Source organism: Dendropsophus ebraccatus, chromosome 11, assembly GCF_027789765.1.
Source record: "Dendropsophus ebraccatus isolate aDenEbr1 chromosome 11, aDenEbr1.pat, whole genome shotgun sequence".
Lineage (NCBI taxonomy): Eukaryota > Metazoa > Chordata > Amphibia > Anura > Hylidae > Dendropsophus > Dendropsophus ebraccatus.
In genome coordinates this window covers 29,910,385-29,935,203 of record NC_091464.1, presented here as the reverse complement: position 1 = coordinate 29,935,203, position 24,819 = coordinate 29,910,385, and the positions used below count along the sequence as shown (strand labels likewise).

The following is a 24,819-nucleotide window of genomic DNA, read 5'->3' as shown; positions in this document are numbered from 1 at the left end:
TTGCATATAGTTCGATATTTAAAGCTCCTATTTATGAACTGCAATACATACATGGCAGGCAACCAATCAGGTCTCCACTTAACTGTGCCCCTGAGGTTGCCCCTCTAGGATCAAAATTTGACACCTAAATTTAATGCTGTAGGCTGAAGATCCACACTGGACCAGCGGACAGAGAAATCCCTCTTTAGTCTAGCAGGAGGGTTAGTGTGTCAAGGAACAACCATGTTGTATGAATAACATCCCGGAAAGCAGTCCTCGCAATCCCTTAGTTTATTGTGCCACGCGTTTCAGCCATTCATATACATACAGGCCTATCTCAAGCAATACTTGCTCAAGGATGCCGAAACGCATTGCAAGGACTGCTCTCCCATGATGTTATTCATACAACAGTTATTTCTTAAAACTTTGGGATTTCTCGGTCCGCTGGTCCCATATGGATCTTCTGTCTACAGCAACATACGCCATTCCCTGGTCCTCCCCATCCAACTACGGTGTCCCAAACGTTGATCTCTTCATAAAGTTGTTCCTACTCTATAGCTCGATCAGGGTAGTGTGTTAATGGTGTACCACTCACTCTTGTCCTTCTAAACAATACATACTAGGAAGCGCCCCGTGCTCTTCATCTTTCCCTACCTAAATTTAATGTTATAGATCTCACATGCTCAGTGGCTTATCCTTCTTTGTATTCCCACCAACACACATTAAATGTTGAGAGTTATAAATGGGGGTCTGACCACTGGGAACCTCAATGATCAAAAAATGAGGATCCTAAACCCCCCCCCCCTTTCCCCATTAAATAGAGTGGTCAGATGTGTGCAGCTCCATTTAATTTTATGGGCCAGGCAAATATTGCTGAGAACAGTGGGAAATCTGGCACATGTGGATAGGATTTTCAAAAACCCCATTTATTTGTACTGGTTTTGGTCTTACAAGGTGGACTAGACACTTTGTTAAACTGGACCTATTAGCAAGGGTAGAAATAAGCCTGTGTCTAGATAAGGCTTCTTATAAGGATCCCAGATATATATATATATATATATATATATATATATATATATATATATATACACTCACCGGCCACTTTATTAGGTACACCATGCTAGTAACGGGTGGTCTTCTGCTGCTGTAGCCCATCTTCCTCAAAGTTGGACGTACTGTGTGTTCAGAGATGCTCTTCTGCCTACCTTGGTTGTAACGGTTGGCTATTTGAGTCACTGTTGCCTTTCTATCAGCTCGAACAAGTCTGCCCATTCTCCTCCGACCTCTGGCATCAACAAGGCATTTCCGCCCACAGAACTGCGCTCACTGGATGTTTTTTCTTTTTCGGACTATTCTCTGTAAACCCTAGAGATGGTTGTGCATGAAAATCCCAGTAGATCAGCAGTTTCTGAAATACTCTGACCAGCCCTTCTGGCACCAACAACCATGCCACGCTCAAAGGCCCTCAAATCACCTTTCTTCCCCATACTGATGCTCGGTTTGAACTGCAGGAGATTGTCTTGACCATGTCTACATGCCTAAATGCACTGAGTTGCCGCCATGTGATTGGCTGATTAGAAATTAAGTGGTAACGTGCAGTTGGACAGGTGTACCTAATAAAGTGGGTACCAAGCGGTCAGCACAAGGGACAGACAGTGCTTGGTGTATAAAAAAAGTAGAGAACCGCAGCACTCCAAGTAGAATCAAAAAAACGTGATGTTTATTCCACCCAAAACTTGGGACGTTTCGCTCCCACACTGGGAGCTTTTTCAACACTGCTTGAAAAAGCTCCCAGTGTGGGAGCGAAACGTCGCAAGTTTTGGGTGAAATAAACATCACGTTTTTTTTATTCTACTTGGAGTGCTGCGGTTTTCTACTTTATATATATATATATATATATATATATATATACATATATATATATATTATTTTTTAACTTTTATAATCCTCTTCAGTGCAGCGATATAAGCTTTATTGTAAATATATAAATGAGGCCAAAGGGACTTTTCCTAGCATAGCAAGAGCCCAGATTATTCCAGCCAATCTCTGTAAATGAGAACCAAATGGGGCTACGTAAGTGCAAGCAGGCATGAAGCATTAAGTAAGAGAATATGGGCCAACCCTGTGTTCTTGTTGTGCTGGGGGACGCCCTATTTGCATTTGAACCTGTTCTAGCCATAGACTTATTTTTACCCCTCCTTAGGTGCTCATGGGGTCTTCTTTAGTTGACCCACAGTTTACTCTTATGTTTTATTGCTTTTATTCTATCACTCTTTTATTACTTAATTTCCACGGGCGGGTAAGATGACAGTTAACAGCGCACCACAGGATAGGTGCCAATTCCACCTTACTTGCATGACCGCAAAAGTATTTTTATGGAACTCTGTTAGAGGATGTACAGTATGTTGCCTCAACATACAAATTCTGGATATGTCATCCAGGTCCAAAATGGGGAAACCTTTTTATGATTATAGAAATTATTTTAATGGAATTCACTACTGTAAGCTTATACTACGTTTATACTAAGTTTAGGTGTTTTGGTATATGTTGTCTTTCTTATTATTTATTAAACACTATGATTGTAGTTTTTAGTAGTTTTGATGGGGACAAACATTTACATAACTTAAAGCCCTATTGCACGGAACGATTAAAGGACATATTTGGCCGATATTGGCCGTTATGGCCGATAAACGTCCCGTGGAATAGAGGGCAACGATTAGCTGACATCATTCAGATCAGGTGATCGTTGTGTCGCTTGTTTTTCAAACATGTTGAAAAACAAATGACTGATATAGCAGCAATCAGCAGACCACTGCTATCCTCTAGGGGCTGCCCGGACGATCTAACGATCCCCCTGCAGCTACCCATGACCCCCCCCCCCGGACTTACCCACTCACTGCTGTCTCGCGGAATAGCGGCGGAAGGAGGCGGGTAACGAGGAGCTCCTTTCCATCAGTTTGTGGAATAGGGCCTTTACTTTTGCAGCAATAGAAAGTTTGACCAATGTCTGAAATCTCACCATGTCTTGGCTGGTGAGACCCTAAAAGAAGAAGAAGGTTGAGAAGCTGTGGTTTAAGCTGTTTCTAATCCTATTAGTCCTCTGTTTGGATATACTTGTCAGAACTTTAAGGTGATGAACGACCAGTTACAGACAATACAAACAAAACAACTGTTTATTCTGTTGACTTTTTGTAAGCTATTACAAGGCTGGTTCTCACAGTCTTGTTTAGGAAACGTTAGCAGTTCAAAGGATTTTACTCCTGTTGCCTTTGGAAGGTGATGATTGGAGTGATGTTATCTTACTTTACATGGTATGACATTAGCAATTTTACTTTTAGATGAATTAAGTTTTGGTCCAAATGGATGTTGTGTCAATATTGAAATGTGCTGCATAATTTGCTTCGTATTATAGGAATAGAAGTTTTAGGTTTGTACTTTAAAACATACCATGGGCCTTTTATTATGGTTTATAGATGGAAAACACTACCTGACTTCGACTGCAGCAAATCATTGCCAACTGCCTGTTTCTATGGGAAATGGATAGGGGTGGAGATGTTGAGCTACTGACAGAGAATTGTGGGAAATCTCCCATAAAAAATAAAAGAATCGGGCATGTTGAAATTCAACTGCCCAGTCCTTATCTTCTCCAAGATTGTCTATCAAGGAATATTCTGGATACCACCAAGCATATTAATTAGTTGGCTGTTACCATCAAAATTTTAGGCCACCATTTATCTAATGTTTATGGCCAGCCTTAAACATAATAAAAATGTTGTTATTGGATAATGTCACCATAATATGTAAACAATGATTTCACACTTAGAAACCTTAAAGTAATTAAATATAACAAAATCATTTTTGCTATGATACTACTTATTTTACATTTTACTATGAGCTATGTTCTCAAATTGAGAAATAAAGAAGAAACTTGATTGATCATAGAGATCACCTTGAGAACTGGATAAATGGATATGGTTGTATGAAAATTCAACCACATCCTACTCTTGGGAACCCTATTGTAAAGTCCTGTATTTGTCCAAATTTTAAAAACAATGCTGAAAAGCTGGATTTCAATTTATTAGACAGGAGACATGATTTTATACTAATAACTATTAAGAGGGCCATGAACATTAATGTAAAATGTCTGGCTGTTAGTAAGCCTATATGGCCGGTCACTAAGTCTGTGTGGCTCCCTAGCTCTATTTTTGCTGAAAGTGGATCCATAATACATTGGGTCATGAGACCTGAAAATACTTTAAATAAAAATGCTTCAGAGAGCAGTGTCATTTAAAATAATAGGGATGTTCTCCTAATCATCACTTGTCTGAACACTGCACATATGTTACATTGTTAAAGCACCTGTGCAGTGTTCAGACAAGTGATGAATAGGAGAAATCCTGCCTGGGGCATTCCTAATAGTGAAAAGTGCGGGACGGAGGGGTGGTGCAGGCCTAGGGCACAGACACTCTATGCCAGGCCATTTTGACACAGGACTGTCGCTTTAAGTAGGTATAGCTGAATCTCTAATGTTTATGGGGGCCTCATGACTTGAGTAGAGAAGGGCCAGGTATGTTGGATTTCACCTGCTCAACGCTTGTTTTCAAGTAGGTAAACTGCTGCCAGAGATGTCTTTAGGGGACTTAACACTTCTGTTTCCACTCACAACCCACGAACATTTGGCCAGCAGCTATTGTAGGTGTATGGGCACATTAAGATTTCTGTAGCTCATTCTAAGACATTCTGAATTACAGCTGGTAGTTTAGAGATAATTTACCTAAACAATTTTGGTTAACATGGCAATATAGCCAGTAAATCTATTGTTTCCTAATGCATAAGAAAAAGGAAATACAAATGATGAAATATTTATATTTATATGTCACCCCCATGTCTTGGATTCCCACCCCCACTACTAAAGCTCCACCTAAAGCTCCACATTGTTGACTTGTGTTTGTGAGACTGGCATTTCAGTATAATGCTCAGCTTTGTGTGCTAGAATGAGTTTCATGTCTGTGGTTACTGCTTGTTTTCAATAAATATTGTTATACCGCCCACTGCAGTCACAGCCTGTATTTTGGGTGCTTTAGCATTCACTTCCTGTGCGTTTCTGTATTTCAATATTATTTACCAGCAGATAGCCTTGTGTGTTCTTTCTAACAAAATGCTAAATTTAAATAGAACATGTGTACTTCCTCTCTTTATTTTTAGAACAGTTCTGGTGCCCTCAGGTTACTGTAATTATAAGCCCACCCTCCACCAATCTGTATAAAAAAAACAAGTATACTTGGGGGTCCATCTGATTTCTGTTCATGGTCACTCAGTTTATCAATATAGATGGAAAATAAACCAAAAGTTATTGTCATATCCAACAAAGTTTTTTTTTTTTTTTTTTGGCCATTATACTGTAAGTGCAATGATTTGTAGATCATGGGCTTTTATAATATTGTACACCAACACCATCCATCCCAGATTCTACTTACCCTAAAAGTGCTTTTACACGTAACTATAAATCGCTTGTGTGATTGTTTAAGCGAACGATCCAGCAATGAGTGTTCTTTCAACGATAGACGTTTAGACAAGATGAGAAATCGCTTTAAAAAATCGTTAATGCGATCGTTAGTCCAGAAGTCCAGAAGATGGAGACTGAATGACTAGTGTTTACACCAAAAGAATTGCGAACAATAAGTCCAGATTGTGAAGTCTACTTTAGAGAAGTAATAAACGATATGTGAACGACTTCTCATTTGCAAATTTATTGTGGTCACGTTGACACCAGCCGATAATCACTTAAATACAAAAGATATAATGATTTATCCCACCATAATCCTCGTGTAAAAGGCCCTTAACCCTGGGGGGATGGTGTTAGAATAGGGAGAGTCTTCAGGTTGGGTTGCCCTTATTGGGTTGTAGAGTTATTGTAGGGTTCCCCATGACTAGTGATGAGCGAGTACTAAAATGCTTGGGTGCTCGTTACTCAAGAAGAATATCTCCCGATACTTGAGTGCTCGTTTCGAGTAACGAACCCCATTGAAGTCAATGGGAGACTCAAGCATTTTTGCAGGGGACCCAAGTTCGGTAGGGGGAAGGTCGTGTGAAAACCTATCAACCTCAGAAAATGATGGAAATACAACGGAAATGGACAGGAAACAGCAGGGGCTGCATGTATGCATGCCTCTAAGGCTGCTTAATGGCACCATTATGCCTAATTCTGTGCAACAGCCTGTTTAAAACAGAGGTAGGCATATGGACCACCGAAAAACTTAGAATGACACAGCATGGCAGTGAGAACACAGGGAACCATTAAAACAGAGTAGCATAGCATGAACCAGCCAAAAATGTAAGCCTGGCAAAGCATGGCGGTGAGGACAGTGTGAACAAGGTAGAAGCGGTAGCCAGTCAACCTTCCACAAATTATACCAGACCTAGCATGGCAGTGAGCACACAGAGAACCATTAAAAGTGAGTGAGGAAGAGAGTAAGCCTCCCAAAACTTAGGCCAGACACAGAATGGCATTGAGCACACAGAGAACTCCCGGGAGCAGCAGTAGCCAACATGGAGGCCAGGCAGGAGCAACAGTAACCAACATGGAGGCCAGGCAGGAGCAACAGTAGTCAACATGGAGGCCAGGCAGGATCAGCAGTAGCCAACATGGAGGCAAGGGCAGGCACAACAGTAGTCAACATGGATGCCAGTGAAGGCCCAGCAGTAGTCAACATGAATGCCAGTTAAGGCCCAGCAGTAGCCAACATAGAGGAAAGGGCAGGCACACCAGTAGTCAACATGGATGCCAGTTAAGGCCCAGCAGTAGTCAACATGGATGCCAGTTAAGGCCCAGCAGTAGTCAACATGGATGCCAGTTAAGGCCCAGCAGTAGTAAACATGGATGCCAGTTAAGGCCCAGCAGTAGCCAACAAGTAGCCTTCTACCCCCAGCACCCTTTCGATTTTCAATTTGACTTTAGCAGTTGGGTTAACATTCTATTGAAGTTCTATGCAGGTATACTACAAATCCCAGCAATACAGTGCAGTACCCACTAGTTTAGGGGGGGCTGTACGGTACAATGTGGTAGTGGCTGGGCCTAGATACACACTCTGTGATACCCCCTTACAATGAGCAGTGAAGTTTTATGCGGGTGTACTACAAATCCCAGCAATACAGTGTAGAACCCACACGTTTAGGGGGGCTGTACGGTACAATGTGGTACTTGCTGGACCTAGACACACGCTGTGATACCCCCTTACAATGAGCAGTGAAGTTTTATAAAGGTGTACTACAAATCCCAGCAATATGTTTGAGAAAGGCCCGTTCCGCTACTAGCCAGGCCAAAACACATTGCATTGAATAAACTACCTTATGGTGAAGAAGTGCAGTAACGTGTTACTTTACATAGTACATTAGCGCGCCGATAACATGCTTGATTTCAGCACTATGCCCGGTCCATAAGGAGAACTCCTTGGTCCTCTGGTCCTATTTAGACCACTGTCTCTCACTTCTACACACCAATCTATTGGTGTTCCTATCCTGGCTGCGGTGTCACTAAACTGAAGCGCTCCATAGAGTTGTGCCTATCTCCTAGCACAACTCCACCAGGAAGGCTATTCTCTGTGAATATTGTTGTCTCTTTCTGTGATTCTTTTGATTATGTTGTATGTAGTAAAGGTTGTTTTATAATTAGCTGGTCACATATATATTGGCTTTCTGAGTTAGCAAGAGAGTTAGGAGACAGCAAGAGGAGGAAGCAGCTTTATCTAAAGATATCTAGAACTTCCATATCTATAGATATAACCTGACAATTAGTTATTTTGTGCAAATCAGTAAGGGGGCATTTACACATTCCATGAACAGTCTGTAAATATGGAGGATGTGCTATGGAACTGGTGTTCTGTATTCCAGTCCGTATGTGTCTGTGTATGGACCATAATTACAGGACATTTGAATTCCCCCTAGGGCTATTTTTACACTGTATCTTGCAGTGTTCATCCAAGGTAGACATGATGAAAATCCTTGACAAAAACTAGAGAAAGATCACATAATGGGTAATAATGTCTACTTCAACAAATTCACTATACCAAAATAGATACAAAGTTGCCCTAATAAATAAATTACAAATATAAATTCTGATATAAACCACCCGGAAGCAGCCCATGGTTTAAGGAGTAGTCCGGCGATTTCTAAAAGCTGGCAGCATGCAGGGGGAGATGGAAAATTGATTACAAGTAGAAACTTACCTCTCCCCATACCCGTGGTGAGTGGCTGGAGCAGTCACGGACACCTGCCAGAAGTCATTTTCCCCCAAGTTGTGAAAAATGCCTGTCCCAGCTGATGGACGGGCCACTCAGCCTATTAGTCACTGGAATGGTGTTCCTCCCCAGTAACTGACTGTCTGAGTGGGCAGTCCGTCAGCCGATTCGTGACATGGACTTTCTGAAGATGCCTGGCGGGGGCAATAATTTGTGTTGGCCATAGCAATGAAAAATGGAATAGAAGGCTGTGTTCACGTTTGTTTGATGTCCTAGCAAAAGTTTCCCAAAGTATGCACCTACTGCAGACCCCCTGGTGTATGGAGCTGTATCAATACCTCATGATGCCTACCGGCCAGGTGGATGCTAAAAACTAGAGCTCCACAGAAAGTTGCTTATGATTTTCACTATAATAATTGCATTACTGAAACTTGTAGGTGACTTTACTGTTTCTCGATTGGGGGGGGGGGGGGGGGGGCATTTTAAACAACCACGCAACCAAGCTTGCATGTAATTTTTTTTTTTCTGTTGAGAAATATTGACATAGACTGTAGTGTCAGCAATGCTTTGACTTTACTCCAAATCATATGGCCATTTGTTAGGGGAAATGCATTTTTGGACTTGGATTTGGCCATTGGAAGAGTTGCCTGAATGACATGATATTTTTTACCAAAGAGAAACATTAATTCTGATTATAAAGTAGTCCATTGAATTTGTGTAAAGACTCAGGTTGTTATCATACAACTCAAAAATAGGTCAACCTAATTGCCTTTGGTTATTGTGCTTCTTTTTTATGTGGTATCATTTGATGTGCTTTGATGTTTATTACCAGTTTGTGCACATCACATGCTCTTTATAGGACACATAGAAAGATTTTGGAGATGGAGACTACATGTACCTTTCTTGTACAGAAGAGGATGATTGAGAAGTACTTTTTCAGAAAAGGCATTCAACATCACTAAGGGAATCTTCATCCGGGAGCACTGTTAGGAGGGCTACCCCGCCCCCACAGTGTCATCCAGCCGGCCTACTCCATTGCTAATTAATGCAGTGGGACGGTCTGATGACACTGTTGGGGTGCGGCACTGTTTAAGAGAACATGGTGAAATGACTGTTAAGAATAAATAGAAAGTACCACACATGTGCGGACAGTTTTCCCTTCCTATCTCTAAGATCAGTTCTAGTGATTGGCTCTCCATTGATCAGCTTCTAAAGACAGGGATCCTCCTATATGTAAAAAAAAAAAAGTAACCTCTCAATACAGAAAGGAAGTAAATTAACCCCACTGCCTGTTTGAAGACCAAATTTCTGTGTTTACTCGTCATTGCAGCTTTGACCAGAAAAGTTGACCTTGAAATTGAGTGCTTTATGAGTCTGTGCAGCTAAATTATTCCCACATGTTTTTCCTTCAATAAACTATTTCTTAAGTTACCATTCAACCTAAATGCTATAATTAATAGTGACACCGATGTTGAGATTCTTACATAACCCATTTGGTTGTATTATTCCGTATGTATTCATAAGGATGAGAGTCTTAATGAGTAAAAGCAAGATTAATATAACAGAAATGTGTTATAAAATAGTCTTTATCTGCTGACAGATGCAAGGAGACCCCAGGGATTCATTGCCCTGTAGCTTCCCTGCTCTATTTTTGGATTATGAAAGTTATATTGCGAAATTTCTATATATGCAAATCTGTAATATAGGATGAAAATATTACCTGCTTTTTGACTATCGATAACTTATTAGTAGTTGTTTTATAAAAGAAAGCTTTATGGTACTGCCAATGGGCACTGCCATTTAAAAAAAAAAAAAAACTTTTGACATGTCATAGAGCAGGGGTCCCCAAACTTTTCACACAGGGGGCCAGTTTACTGTCCCTAAAACTGTCAGGGGGCCGGACTATAACCCCTCCCGTCCCCCAAAAGTAAAAGAATCCTTCTCTCTTTCCACCCCTCACCCAGCCCCCACTCAACCCCTCACTCCCTTCTCAACCACCCTCCCCCTTCATCCCCTCAGCCAGCCCCCTTACTAACCCTTTACCCCCTCAATTAGCCCCCTCACCCCCTTTCCCACTTTCAACTCCCCCCTCACTCCCCCTTCCCACGCTCTATTAGCCCCCTTCCCACCCCCTTTCCCACCTTCACCTCCTCAAAAAGCACTCCAGGCCCCCCTGCAGGAATACCCACCACATTGGGTGCTATCTGTTCTGCTTTGAGGAGGCAGCTTTGTCAGGATGACAGTTAGGCAAGCCGAGCTCACGCACGTCCCGCTGGAACAGACCGAGACAAGTGACGTCACGCAGCATGAGCAACGTAGCTGTCACTTGATCGTAGGACCTGCTTCACTGAACAGGGGCCCAGTGATGGCAGCTGCGTGGATGCAGATCAGGGATAGGGATAGGCGGTGGTGGAGTTTGGCTGCAGCTGGCGTGATCCAGAAGGGGGAGCTCTTTAATTTGTTGTCAGTGAGAGCAGTCCTCTCACTGACCACCAATAAAAGAGTCGTCCCTTCTGGAAGTGCGGCAGGGGCCAGATAAATGGCCTAGGGGGGCCCCATGCAGCCTGCGGGCCGTAATTTGGGGACCCCTGTTATAGAGACACAGTGGCATAGCCACCATAGAGTCTGGGAAGGCAGCTGCTCTAGGGCCCGTGCAGCAGGGGGGCTGGGGGAGAAGGTAAGAGCCAACCTGTGTCCTTCTGCTGAACCCCTTTTGTACTGCAGTGTGTAAGTGACCCAATGTTCATTTAGATGCTGCAACACAAAAAGAAGTCAAGGAGATTTATGCTTCACTGCACTGATAATTCCTGACCTCTGTTTTCCGGCTGCAGCAATCAAGTAGGAAAATGTGCGGAAGCTCCTTGCAGAGGTCAAGGGTTATTAGTGCAGTAAAGCAGATATCTCCTTGTCTTCTGCTTTTTAATCCTTTTTTGTGTTGAGCTTTCAGTCACTTACACTCTGCCATATATAGGGGGTTAAGCAGAAAGTCGTCCGCTCTTGCACCTATGTATTTAACCATAAGGGCTCCTAATGGGCCCTCATAGTTAAATACAGTGGACTGACAGATCAAGCAGCCATTGGCTCTTGTGGCTGCAAGCAGGATTCTTCCTCTGGCCACAAGGTTTTATTTTTTATATAGTGTATTTTGTGTTGTGCGTAGGGGGAGGGGGGTGCTTACAGTTTTTTGCTATGGGGCCCCATGAATCCTAGCTATGCCCCTGGAGAGACATGTCAAAAGTTTTCATCCGTCAAGGTTTCAGTAGAATGAGCCGGGAGAAGTTCATGCCACCAATTAGATTGCTTCTCCCATTGTTAAAAAGGCATTTGAAAACTGAAAAGTGGAATCTGATTGGTTGATGTGGCCAACTGCTCCACTGTTCCTGTGCACAAGGATTAATAAATCTATCCCTATTGTTTAACTTGCTTGTGGCTTGCTTGTGTATCATGGTATTCCAATGACCTCTATTGTTGCAGTCCATGCACTGTTCTTTGTCATATCTAAGACATGACCTTCTGTGACAAAGTTGACAGACTGACTTGTAATCTTGCTGCTATGTATGGAGTACTGCAGGGTGCAATAAAGGTGACAGCAAATGTAACCTGACACATGCTATAACTGTATACTGAACATCTACCAATTTTTGTCTTTGCTTTTAGCTTTGTAGCTCTCTAATAGCTGCTCTAAAATTCTATTTAGTGTAAAGCATGATCAGCAGTTCCTATATACTTAGCTTTGAGGTTTTGAGGTTAGTATTGATTCTTCTTAGGGAGACTGGCACAAAGAATCTTATAGGCCAGGCAGTGCTTCCTGGGAAAAGTGTATGCAAATTAGCTCATTCTAAGGAGAAAGAAAGCATCTTTTTAGTGCTGTAAGTAGCTTAGCTGTATGTCTATGTTTGACCCATTATAGAGGTTTTCCAGGATATCCCCAGTTATTCCCATGCCTCCCTGTGCACTAAAACAACTGATCCCAGCATACTTACCTGTCCCCCAGGAAGGGGACATCATTGGATGAAGGAAGAACAACACAGGAGGGGCAACGGGAAAATATGACAGCTGCAGCACTGAGGGGGGGAGCAGGGAACGTAGGTATGAAGGCGCTAAAAACATAAGACAAAATGGCAAAACATGCAGATTTATATTGTCCTATGAAATACTCTCACTAGTGTTAAGTGAGAAATGTTTAAGTTCTCGACTTGAGTAAGGAACCCCATTGAAATCAATGGGAGACACAAGCATTTAATCAGGTGCCCCCTGTTCAGTAGAGGTTGCCTGATTCACCTTCGAGGGATGTGTAAACAAAACGTACAAAACTTAGGGTGGGTTCACACTGAGGAATTCTCGCGGATAAATTTCGCAGAACTCCAGCGGCTGTACGCGCGCACGGCTGCACGCCTTTCCGCCGGCTCCATAAACACCATTCTATGGGCCGGCTGATTTCGCATTCCGCCAAAAGAATTGACGCGTACAGCCGACGGAATTACACGGAATTTATCCGCGAGAATTCCACAGTATGAACCCACCCTTAGAATGAAAAAACACATTAGAACTGAATTGACAGTAGTTCTTGATGTGTCTTTCAGTAATGTATTGCGTTTTTTTCATTAAATCTTCCTTTTTTCCTTAATCTGACTTGTACTGTCAGATCCAAGATCTGTCCGGGGGTCCGTTTAGCAGGTAATGCAGTTATTGTCCTAAAAAAACAACTTTTAAATTTGCAACTCAAATTAGCACCCTGCCACACCTTTCCTTTTTTCCTCCCTGTCCTCTCCATCATTAGGAGAGCTGTCGAGCAGGATTTCTCCTAACCATCACTTGTCTGAACACTGCACATGTGCCTTAGCCATCCAGCACATATGTAATGTTCAGATAAGTAATGAATAGGAGAAATCATGCCTGGGGGTGTTACTTATGATGAGAAGGGTGGGGAAGAGGGGCCGAGAGGTATTGAAAGCCTAAGGGCCCTATTACACGGGACGATTATCGTGCGAAAAATCGTTAAATTGTTCAAATTTTAAATGATAATCGTTCTATGTAATTGCAATCTCGTTTGCGATCGTTTATCGTTAGTCATTAATCATTAAAACGCTATGTAATAGGACCCTAAGGCAAAGACACTCTAGGCCACGCCATTTTGACACAGGGCTGCAAGTTTAAAAGTTGTTTTTTAGGACAATAACTGCATCACCTGCCGAACGGACCCCAGGACAGATCTTGGATTAAAAGCAGCTATCCAAAGGTACAAACAGTTTGGGAGGGGGCAGATTGTGGGTACAGAGTAGCTGTAACAATTACCTAATATACTAGCTAACATTCAGCGAAAGAAAAAAAGCATTCCATAGTGAAATGATATATGACTTAATACCTTGCTACTATGAAAACTTTCTTCTAACCTAATGCTTTCACTCTGTCATAGCAGGCTATAGTTGGATGGCCCTTGACTTGCCTTACACTCCAACAAGTCCTATGAGGCACTCCAAAGTATGTTCTGCAAGTACATTTATTCATCGGTAGACAGAAATGTCAACATAGACTTCATTCTAAAATAACTAACTGTAGTCTGCAGTGGTCATGACAAGTAACCCAGTTTATTTCTAGGATATTTTTTTGCTATGTATTCTGGTTTTGACAGTACTATAGAGAGTGAGTGATAAATGATCTCCCAAAGTCCCAAAGCACATGTAATTTAAATAGGTAGCATACATATTATGAATAAAGTTTAGCATTTAAGAAACTTGATACTTTTGTTGTCATCACCTATTTGGATACTCTGACCAGTTTTATTGGAAGGTAACTAACCTAGATTATGCCAGAGACTGTACGTAGAGAAGCCATATGCAGCTCTGTCAGCCACTGTGTGTATACAGAGTTATTCTCTCCTAGAAGCAATGCTTACTGGGGTGAATACATGCATACTGTACATATGGAATCCAGGTTTGTCAGATTTGTACTGAAGAGTTTCCTAGTATTCTGTAAATAAAGTTATAGGTGGGATTTTCCATACTACATAGTGAAATCCTGACTTTAAAGGGACATTCTACAGCAGGAGAAGCTAATTAAAGGAGAAGTCCAGCGAAAATTTGTATCTTTATTTTAAGTATTGTCTTGTCCCCCTAAAGTTATACAAATCACCAATATATACATATTACGGGAAATGCTTATAAAGTGCTTTTTTTCCCCTGCACTTACTACTGCATCAAGGCTTCACTTCCTGGATAAAATGGTTATGTCACTTCCTGGATAACATGGTGATGTCACTTCCTGGATAAAATGGTGATGTCACGACCCAACTTCCAGAGCTGTGCGGGCTGTGGCTGCTGGAGAGGATGATGGCAGAGGGATGCTCAGTGTCAGGGGAAAAGCACTTTATAAGCATTTCCCGTAATAAGTGTATATTTGTGATTTGTATAACTTTTGGGGGGCCAAACAAAACTTTAATAAAAAATTTTTCCAGACGTCTCCTTTAATTTATGGTTTTGTGGGAAAAGATCCAGGAAAACTCCAGGACAAATGTTTATTTATACTGTAAGTGCACACAAAGATAGCTGTCAGTCATAGAGTAGAACTGCCCACCTGCATGAGAGTACATGGGTGAGACGTACAGTATGTGCTTAGTCTTTGATTGATTTCAAGAATATTATTGCACCCAAACCACTTTCACCGAGATTATTTGTCAAGGCTGGAAATCTTCATGCAATAGATTTCAGTTATAAGAACTAGAGATGAGCGAAGCAGGCGGACATTCGCAAATTTTTGGTCAAACCCGTTAAGATTTGCAAATCGAATCTTGGCGAATTTCATTAAAACAGCTGAAACTATAGTAGCTACAATACTGGGACTATTACAGAAGGGGGGATTTGTTAATGCATGTTGTTGTAAAAGTGTTAAAAATCAGAAAATCACAATTTAAAAAAAATGTCAATCAGCCAGTCAGTCATCCAATTTCCGCCATTCCTCTCCTCTCTGTCCCTATATCACTCTGTTAGTTTCTCCCTGCTCTGCTGTTACTGCCTGCTGCCATCCTGCTCTTTTTTCCACACACAGCCGACTGGCCACTGCCATCACTGAATCGCCTTATATAGAGGGGGAGGTGCTGATATCACAGAGCTGATTGGACGGGCGTTAGGGATTATGGTTAACCTTTATCCCACCTAGTGATGCTCCAGAAAGCATGTGCGGGCGCTTTTTTTTTTTTTTTTTGAGAATTTCTTTAACAAATTAAACATAAGTAAACATAGCACACTGTTGTCTTCATAATAATGTTGGTTATTGCTTTCTGTAGGAAATAATAGCTCTAACAGTAAACTGTATAGGATTGAAAGCCCTGAGGATAAATTCACAGTATAGTTATAAAAAGTTGCGGTAAAACTTTAGTTTAGCCTAGTTTTACAAAATATGTACATTAATAAAACATGACAGTTTAAATTTTCATGCAATGCTGGATCCAGCACGACACAGCTTTACTTTTATTGTTTGATCGGCTCTAGTCCTCTATATTACTCGTACCCGGTATAGGTTAATACTTGGTAGCAAAGTAGATATGTATGACACAAAATTATATTTATAAAATTATATTTCTAAAACTATAGAGATAGCAGTGCATCCAGTAATAGTTACATCAGGTTTGGGTATGGGATACTACACACAGCAATGCCCAGTTTAGAAAACCTGTAGAGCAGCCATAGAGCCGAAAACCTTATGCATCCACATTTCAGAGCCACTGTCCATCCTATACTAAGATAATAGGGAGTACTATATGTGTAGACTAGATGAACCATGGGGTCTTTTTCTCCTATCAATCTTATGGCTCTAAATCATGGGTCTCAAACTCGCGGCCCGCGGGCCAACTGCGGCCCGCGGGACACAAGTTTGCGGCCCCCACCACTTTACTGCCCGGCGGCCCCCCTCCGCCGCCCGGCCCATTGATCGATCACTCTGAGTCTGTGTTGGACGGCCCCCGGCTGATGCTGCCTCCCTGCGGGTGTCCACGGGATTCCCGGGCAGCACGCGCACCAGGGAGCTGTGTGCGCAGTGGCTGTTGCTTCCGAGTCAGAGAGCGCTGACCCGGAAGTAACAGCCTGGCGCACACAGCTCCCTGGTGCGCGTGCTGCCCGGGAATCCCGGGGACACCCGCAGGGAGGCAGCATCAGCCGGGGGGCCGTCCGTAAGAAGGGAGCTGCGACGGGGGATCGATGTGTTAGGTGAGTTGTTTTTTTGTTTTGCTCTTTATCTACTTTGCGGGGTACAAGATATGGGGACAACATCTACAAAGAGGGGGGGCATTTATTTGGGGGGAAAGATGAGGGAGGCATCTATATGGGGGAAAAGTTAAGAAGGGGGCAACATAAAAGAGGCATCTATCTGGGGGGGAGATAAGGGAGGCAACATAAAGGAGGCATCTATATGGGGGGGAGATAAGGGGGGCAACATAAAGGAGGCATCTATATGGGGGGAGATAAGGGGGGCAACATAAAGGAGGCATCTATATGGGGGGGAGATAAGGGGGGCAACATAAAGGAGGCATCTATATGGGGGGAGATAAGGGGGGCAACATAAAGGAGGCATTTATATGGGGGGGAGATAAGGGGGGCAACATAAAGGAGGCATCTATATGGGGGGGAGATAAGGGAGGCAACATAAAAGAGGCATCTATCTGGGGGGGAGATAAGGGAGGCAACATAAAGGAGGCATCTATATGGGGGGGAGATAAGGGGGGAAACATAAAGGAGGCATCTATATGGGGGGGAGATAAGGAGGCATCTATATGGGGGGAGATAAGGGGGCAACATAAAGGAGGCATCTATATGGGGGGGAGATAAGGGGGGCAACATAAAGGAGGCATCTATATGGGGGGGGGATAAGGGGGGCAATATAAAGGAGGCATCTATATGGGGGGAAATATAAGGAGGGGACTACATGGGGGCATCTACTATAGGGGGACTACACAGAGAGGGTCTCCCAAGGAGATGCACATGGGGCCATCTATATGGAAGACTGAGCAAGGGGCCATATGTACACAGAGGGGGGCATATTCTATAAGGTGGATCAGATAGAGTCAGCCTACCTACTAAATGAGGCTGTAAAGGGGCCAATACAGATGTGCAGTTAGTAGAGAGATGAGGATGGTGCCAGAGTGAGGAGCCTAATATGTTTCTCTGGTAGATTCTGTGGATTCGTGGCTCGAAGAAGTTCTCACAATGGCCCAGGAGAGAAGGAGAAGATGATGAAAAGGGAAGAACTCCGATCAATGAAGACGTCCCCTGTGAGTCACCTGATGTAACTTTCATGTTCAGAAAGTTAAATGTTAAGGAACTGTCAATACAGACATTTGAATCTGAATAATAATAATTACATTTGATGACATTGGAATGTTTTTGTAAGAGCTTTTCTTGTGGAAACCCTGATGCGGCCCAGCCTCACCCAGACTCTACCTCCAGCGGCCCCCAGGTAAATTGAGTTTGAGACCCCTGCTCTAAATAGTGATGAGCGAACATGTTCATAAATTTTCGTAAATGTTTGTATGTTCGTTCGAACATGATGCTAATTGTTCATGTTCGCCGAACACGAATACTTTGTTCAATGATTGGAATGGTCATACGGATCATTTTCAAACACATTCAAACTTGCGAACGTTTATTTTGCGATGTACACAACTGCGCAATTTATACTTTGCACCTGATAATCTGTACGCATGTGCGTAACTCTAGATCGAAACGTACGCGACCACGTAATTTATGCTTTGCGCCTGATAAGCTGTGCGTATGTGCAGAACTCTAGACCGAAACTTACAGAACATTATAACTTACAGTGATCAAAGCAGTAGTTATAATGATGATGCGCGCATGCGCGCGTGAAACGGCTGTCACACCCTTTCTGTGATTGTACGGCGTCCCCGCCGACTGCTACACACTCTGCATGAATTTTATATTTTGGACTAAATAAAGAAGATTTTTATGGTGAGTGCCCTCTCTATTTCTTTACCCTTTGGACATTATAACTTACGCTTTGCACCTGATAATCTGAATGCATGTGCATAGACCGAAATGAGGTTTAATTTACGCTTTGCACCAGACAATCTGTACGTATGCGCGTAGACCGAAATGTACACTTCTACTGTACGTTCGTTATTCATGAATGTTTGGCGAACATGAACCGAACCGATCACAAAACATTTTTTTCATGTGCGTGTTCATGATTCGAATTGAACATCGGGATTTTCACTCATCCCTAGTTGTAAAGCAGTGGGGGGACAACAGTACCCAGAAAGTTTATTAAAAATTAGGGTTATTAAATTTAGAAAGAAAATAGCAGGGTAAAGACCTAATGACTATGTATAAATATCTTTCCCATCATCTATTATTGCTCAGAACTGTATTTCCAAAATGCCGCTGGGGGCTTTGAAACAATCCAGGGGGGTAGTAGTAGCCTCTTATACTACATTTAATAAAAATAAGGGGGCACTGAAAGCATGAGAGAAAAGAAAATGTTTTTAAAAGATAGCTATACATGTTTCATCAGTTGTGTAACCTAGAGTTATAGTTGTAATAATTGCTTTTCCAATAAACACACAAATTTCCCAGTTACCGATCAATGGCCAAGTCCAAGTATTAGAAGGAAAGGGTGTTGCTCACTGTCAGGAAATCCAGCGAGCATCGGCAGGAATATATGTGTTTAAATAAAACATTAAATAGATCTCATGGACGGGATATAATTTAGAATGGTTCTAAAGTGTGTGACAGGCAGTTACCAATAGTGCAAGTGCAATAAATAGTGCAAAAGTTTTTTTTTTTTTTTTTTATGTGTTCATATTTTACATATTACCTACAAAGTAAATTGTACAGAGTCAAAAGGGGGTGCAAAAGTAAGGTCTGTAGATAAAGTACATCAACAATCAAAGGCAGTTTGCTTCCCATTGCAATCAATCACAGCACAGACAAATTTCGGAATAACTGTGCTCTGCATGGAAATTACATTTTGTCTTGGATCAAGCAATTGAAAACCACTGGGTGTTTATGTCATTAGAAAAGTCCGGGCCACCCACAGACTTTAGGAGAGAGTCAACAGCCTTCGAACCATGTGCTAGTGTAGTCTTAGAAAGTCAACCAGGCTGACTCGTAAGGAAGTTAAAATTACAATGTGGTGTATCTTATGAAAATGTCTGCTTTGTAAGCCATACAGATTACGTCTTCATCCAGAGCTGAAATCAGACGACAAACTGAACTGTCATCGCCGATTGGAATTTGCTGAAAGGCTGGAATTCAGTGATGAGGCTACCTTTCTCCTCAGTGATGAGGCTACCTTTCTCCTCAGTGATGAGGCTACCTTTCTCCTCAGTGATGAAGCTACCTTTCTCCTCAGTGATGAGGCTACCTTTCTCCTCAGTGATGAGGCTACCTTTCTCCTCAGTGATGAGGCTACCTTTCTCCTCAGTGATGAGGCTACCTTTCTCCTCAGTGATGAGGCTACCTTTCTCCTAAGTGATGATGCTACCTTTCTCCTAAGTGATGATGCTACCTTTCTCCTCAGTGATGAGGCTACCTTTCTCCTCAGTGATGAGGCTACCTTTCTCCTCAGTGATGAGGCTACCTTTCTCCTCAGTGATGAGGCTACCTTTCTCCTCAGTGATGAGGCTACCTTTTTCCTCAGTGATGAGGCTACCTTTCTCCTCAGTCATGAGGCTACCTTTCTCCTCAGTCATGAGGCTACCTTTCTCCTCAGTCATGAGGCTACCTTTCTCCTCAGTCATGAGGCTACCTTTTTCCTCAGTCATGAGGCTACCTTTCTCCTCAGTGATGAGGCTACCTTTCTCCTCAGTGATGAGGCTACCTTTTTCCTCAGTGATGAGGCTACCTTTCTCCTCAGTCATGAGGCTACCTTTCTCCTCAGTCATGAGGCTACCTTTCTCCTCAGTCATGAGGCTACCTTTCTCCTCAGTCATGAGGCTACCTTTTTCCTCAGTCATGAGGCTACCTTTCTCCTCAGTCATGAGGCTACCTTTCTCCTCAGTCATGAGGCTACCTTTCTCCTCAGGCATGAGGCTACCTTTCTCCTCAGGCATGAGGCTACCTTTCTCATCAGTGTTATAATTTGCAGGCTCATAAAAACCATTTGCCCTTATAGAGCACATGAGAAACTCACCCACAGTAAAAACAATACTGTACTCGGGGTAATAAGCATTTCTTTTTTTGTTGGGAATACAGTGAGTGGCTACTCCTACTTGGACATGTTAAAGAAATGGCTTATGCCACCCAGACATCTGGCAAAAACACCATCAGCAAGATGGTGCACCTTCACATTTACATTTGCATGTTTTTCCCCCACCCGCTGCAGGATGAGGGCTTTTGGAAATTGTCAAACTTCTCCTTTAAATCACTTTGTCACAACTCTGAAAAGTTACTGTAACAAAACAAAACCAAGTCTTGGTGTTCAGACCCCGACTGATGACTAGAACCAGTGGGGAGAAGCACTCGATAAACTCTCCTTGCTCTGTCTTTATGGCTGAAGATGGACTTCTACAGAAATTTATGACCATCTGCTGCAGCGACCTGGAGAGATGAAAAGAGAAGTGCCCAGCTGCCCACTTCTCTCTGCTAGTTCTAAGACCTCTCTGACATATCTCAAGGACTAAATTATTAGCATTCTGTATTATGAACATTTTCCTTATAGGTTATTATTACAAATATTCTGACTAAAATGAAAGAGAGAATTTAATGAACTCCACAGTTGTAGGTATAGGAGAAGCTGGACCGCTATCAGTATAAAGAGACTGGTTATTGTGCAATTCTCTGCTATTTTAGCCTTCATACTGGAGCCCGTATGTACTTCATGTGAAAGCAGTGTTTCAAGCCTGGATGACATTTCATCTCCCTATTTGCCTTATTTTTCTTTTCATTCCTAAGCAATTCCGCATTGTGAAAATAAACTTTTGCCATTCCATTTTATCTCATTGCTTCAGTTGAATCTGATGTGACATATCATTTTGTTTTGGTCCATTTTGTGGGTTATCGGTTCACACACACAACTGGATTGCCATTCTCCATGCTATTTCGTATTCTTTTCAACTCAGGAACTATACAGCTCCTCTTTGTATTGTGTAAATGTACCTTGTCATGTTGAAGATTTAAACCGATGGACGGGTCCACACATTTTGGAGTTCAGTGAACTGCGATAGGCACATGACAGGAACTGGCACTATATTATACAATACGGCCATGTCAGCTTTTTCAATAATCTGCCAGTCCTGGAACCGCAGTAGCGGTGCACAGCTTAAAAGAAGAAACTTACAGTAAAAGAAAGGCTATTTAAATAAATTAAAATAGATTATTTTTACAACATGACAAATGTGTGAGAAGCATCTGCTGCAAGTGTAATAAAGGAAAGGGATGATTTTTATGTGGCTGATCAGAAATATCTATGATTTCTATGTTAACTAAAGCATTAATTAGAGGTTACTTGCTAATTGTGGACCATGTGATCAGATCCAAAGCTCAGAAATAATATGGTGCTGCTGTAAAGTATGTGAAATACACTGAAAATGTTCTAAATCAAGAGTGCGAGCGTCCCTGCGTCCCTCCAGCCGCTGCTCCTCTTCGGGATGTTTCCTGGCAGCCTGGGAGGGCTGGAGTTGCAGGGTCGTGCCCCATGGTTACCCGGCGGCGTCTATCACTGGGGGGGGGGGGGGTGTTCCCAATGTCTGATGCCTGCTATAGTGTTTACTTTGTTTGCCTATACTCACTTCCTAACGCTTACTATCCTGATCTATTGGTTACCTGACTCATTTCCCCTAGGACACCTTGAGTCAAGTAGACCTAACAAAGTCTTATTCAATGCGAACGATTTGTCAATGAACAACGTTAAAAATAGGACCAGGTCTTATTAAACGATCAGCGATTTAATAAGCGATAATCTGAACGATAATCGTCCCATGGAATAGGGCCCTTAGGGTAGCTTTACACGCAGTGAATTATAGTGGATTTCACGCTGCAAGTTCCACAGCAAAATCTGCTGCAATTCCCGCTACTGTGAGTTTGAATGGTGTTACATACTTGTAGTGGAATTTCCATTTAGCTACGAGTATGTAAATGCTGGCCCTGGTACATGCTCCGGCTGCATCTGAAGCTCCCGGCTCCCATAGGTTCCACCTAGCCAGTGACTGGGGCCGTTCACTTATTGGCTGAGCGGGATCTAAATATGTAATCCCACACTCACAGTAGCGGGAATCATAGCGAATTTGGCTGCGTAACTCGCAGCATGAAATCTGCTGCGATTCGCTACATGTGAAGCTACCGTTAATGTGTTTCAGATACTTTTTAAGGGTGTGTTCACACGTACAGGATCCACAGCAGATCCGCAGCAGATTTGATGGTGCAGATTTGATGCTGTGTTCAGTTATTTTGATGAAATCTGCTGCAAATCTGCTGAAGATTCGCAGCAGAAAATCTGCTGCGGATCCGGTACGTGTGAACGTACCCTAAACCTCCCTGGCATGGCTTCAATGAAAAGAGGGAAGTGCTTAGTTGTGCCAGAAATGTAACAAAATTGCACCAAACAAATGTGCCAAAAACAAAAACAATCTGGTTGCGCCAGATTTTTAAATAGTTTGAGCTGTTAAAAAACAGATATATTTTAAGACTGTCAAGTCTAAATTTAAAATGATTAAGAATTTGGCCTTTTTGTATTTTTGATCCTTATGTTTATTCAATTTATTCTATTAACATTTATCATGAATTGAAAAATTGTACATACTGTATTCCACTGTGTGGAAGGAGGGTGGATCCTCAGTTCTCTTTCCTCTTAAAGGCTAAAGGTCCCTATACATTTTAGACTATTGCTGTCCAACCCTGATGAGTCTACTGTGTTTGGGGCTCCATGAAGAACCACTGACAGATAGAAACTCACTGTGGTCCCCTATTCAGAGATGAGCTGCAGTGAAAGCACTCTCATTGAAGCTTAGGCCTCCTTTCCCCATAGACAACACAGGAATACTCAGCCATGCTGAATATTCCTGTATGTTGGCAGGATGGGCATTGGACGTCATAACAACCATTCAGCCGTAAGGTATTGAAGGTGTATGGGGGCCTTTAGGTTATGTTAGGTTATGTTTACACAATGTAATTTTTAACCCATCTTTTTGGACGGCCATCATTTTGAAGGCAATTTTTTTTTTTTTTTTTTATAATTATGGTTGCCAATAACTCTGATCAATATATGTGGAAATAATGTTTAAAAAATGGACGACTTTTGTTGTCAAAATGACGGCCGTCCAAAAGGATGACCGCAAAACGACATTACGTGTGTGAACATAGCCTCAAAGAGTACCTGTCACAGTGTAGTCATGTAAATGTCAGCTTGCAGTGGAAATGTACCAAATGTCTCAAATATAGTATACTAATGGCAAAAAGAAGTGAATAGAAGTACTGGATTTTATGGTGATTTGGTGAAAAGATTAGTGAAGCTACACATCTTCCAATTTTATTGTGCTGCATTTGCACCTTATTTCCCTGAACCGCATTTTGCTTCTCTCTTTTCTCCGTGTTTTGCACTTCTCCTGGTGAGACCCACATGACCGCAATTAGCAGGAGACACCTGAGTGCACATGGTTTTAATCCCTCCTGTTTTTTCCCATTCTGTCTGCAGCAGCTATGGTGAGCGCAATACCTCATCCAGACTTGTGCTGTTTGGGGGCGACCTTCTCCGCCAGCGATGCTGGGCCGGGTTCTGGTGTGGTGTTTTTGGGTCTGGTCCTGTGGCATGGGGTTCGCAGGGCCGTCCCATGGCCCCCAATCCCTGGCTATGCGCGCCTGCGGGGTTGGTGGCCACTGACTGGCACGGTGTGGACTTAGTGTAGGGACCCATGTGTATCAGATACCTGCACGACGGTACATGGGGCAGTATGGCTTGATCAATTCATACACAAAATTCTGATGTGTTTTTTATTTAGCCTAGGGGCACCAGTATCAGCCATAGGTGTGAGGTGCAGCGCTCCTTTTCTTCCCTGAACCGCAATCTTGTTATAGCTACACCAAATCAGAGTACTAGCAGCGGTACACAGAAGTATGTATTATACAAATAATGATAGCATGTTCTTGTCCCTTAGGGAGACTAAAAAAAGGAGAGGGAAAATTAAGTTTAAAAAAAGTATATATTAAAAAATAAATTGTTGACACCCATCTGAGTCTATAGCGCTTTTTTATGCAACTTTATGAGAGTGGTCTGTAGACTTGGGACAGTCACTTGCCACATGGGTACCAGCGGGACCTAAAAAGCATCGGGAGATGGAAATAACTCCGCCCCATGAGAATTTGATCAGCTTAGGTAAAATATGGGGACGTAATTAAAAAAAAGGTGTTTCTTCAAGATATTGAGGGACATACCATTACGCCAGTCTTAAATAAAGCCTGGCCCCCCTTTCCTCGGCCTCTTAGTATAGGCAACCATGCGCCCAACGCAGGCTTTGCACAAAATCTACACCTGCTCTGAAGCAGGTGTAGACTTATGCCTGGTTTCCACCTTTTTGCAGACGTAAAGCTCCATAAATCAGGCGGGGGAGGAGGCCGTGCCTCCCCTCCGCCTAGTTGGCCCCCCATCCGCCTATTAGGTGTAC

General features: G+C 42.5%; 1 protein-coding gene across 2 annotated transcripts in view; it reads left to right on the top strand.

The window, feature by feature from the left end:
• Nucleotides 1-24,819, top strand: part of TBL1X (transducin beta like 1 X-linked) — a 223,899-nt gene that overhangs the window by 2,486 nt on the left and 196,594 nt on the right. The gene's annotated exons all lie outside the window — the stretch shown is intronic.